At 40.8% G+C, this 1,589-nt stretch overlaps 1 long non-coding RNA gene across 5 annotated transcripts in view; it reads left to right on the top strand.

The window, feature by feature from the left end:
- LOC111248004 (uncharacterized) overlaps positions 1-1,589 on the top strand; it is a 113,110-nt gene that overhangs the window by 3,772 nt on the left and 107,749 nt on the right. The gene's annotated exons all lie outside the window — the stretch shown is intronic.

Here is a 1,589-nt window from a genome sequence, read left to right as displayed (position 1 = left end):
TATATATAAGGAATAGTTATAAATAAAACTATTAATAATTGCTTTGCGCATTCTTACCTGATTTGCTATCGGAGTATGTTTCTCAACGTACGGCTATATGTTCTTCTCATTTACTTTCGGCTGGCGTTCTTGCGACGTGCCGACAGCTGACTGTTGCCACTCTGCTTATGAAAATAAAAAGCTAACGGATTTTAGGCAATCCTAACATCGTATGTTCGGCCCTTAACGGCTCTTTTATGCCATATTTACATAAGTCGAATTTCTTCTGTTCAAACCAAACCTCTACCTTCCGCTGCGACGTAAGACCTGTGGTGCGAACGCTGATGCCCTACTATGTCCAAACGGCTACCGAAAAGGCCCGAAAAGTACCAATTCGGCACATTGTGAATCACTGAGAGCTGTGTGAAGGCCATCGGAAAGAGTCCGTCGCCTGCCGTCCGTGATACGGGTCGCGTTGTTGTTCGCCACGATTGCGCCGACAGTTAAAGAGGAGCACTGCAAAACATCTAGCTCGCAAACTGAAGCAGATATTGTTTTCTTACCGGAATGAGCTGGACGAAGCAGAAAGAATAGTCGACCTTAACTAAAATACAGAGGGCTTCACTGTTCGGATTCTTAGAAGGACCATGAACCTCAGGTCCACCTTAATGAAACGACGTCTAACGAGAACACAGTGTAGAGCGTATTGAATCCTTTGCATGCCGGTTCCACTGCTGAGTTCGCGATATAAGCCCACAGAAGAGCTAAATCTTGAACGCGAACTATACAACTGATGCTTAACCTTATTGTGATTTTGGTTCTATGCCCTAAAATATTCCCGCTAATCACAGTCGAAGAAGGTGCCAGTGGGCCTGTTTTTGATCGGTATTTCGGGGCTGCGGCTTGGAAAGAAGTCGGAACAGCTGCAGAGATATGGTTGTAATTTTTCCGTGCTTCAAAGGCGTATGAAAGCCCGAGTCTGTTCATAGAACATGCTTCTAGACGAAGATAAATAAGCCTTTTTCTATCATTATGTATGCGCGTTCCGATGGAGCAGAGACCGCCTCTTGCGAAATATCAGCAACTTATGATCATCACCACCTGATGCGCTGACTTTCAGATGCAGCTGGACAATAAATGTTTGATTCAGCCAGATTTACTTTATCCTTGAAAATCTTTTAAAAGTTATGTCTTTAAACTCTATGCCTAGGACGACCTTAGTTTGAATAACTCATAGCGCAACGGTATTCTGTTAAGAAAAGTTTTTGTTTTTTTATTTAATTTAAATTCGATTCACACTTCTAAACAACAGTGCGAAATGGAAGAGCCGGAGACTTTTGATACTTATTACTATTCCTGACTATACACAAAAAGCGTATTTAATTTATTTAAAGTCGATACTCAATATGCAATAAAAAATTATAAAATCGAATTAATGGTGCTTTGGTGTATGAGAACCTTATGAACAGGCCTGCCTTCTAAAGTGGATAAAGGGCAAGAAACAAGTAAATCAGTCGAAATTTAAACTATGCACAGAATAGATTAATGACTCGGAATTACTCTTTAACAGCCAGTATTCTAAAAGAGGTAAGCGTTAATCATAAATCCAA

Source organism: Varroa destructor, unplaced genomic scaffold, assembly GCF_002443255.2.
Source record: "Varroa destructor unplaced genomic scaffold, Vdes_3.0 BEIS01000003.1, whole genome shotgun sequence".
In the NCBI taxonomy this organism is placed as follows: Eukaryota; Metazoa; Arthropoda; class Arachnida; order Mesostigmata; family Varroidae; genus Varroa; species Varroa destructor.
This window is presented reverse-complemented; position numbering and strand designations above follow the sequence as displayed.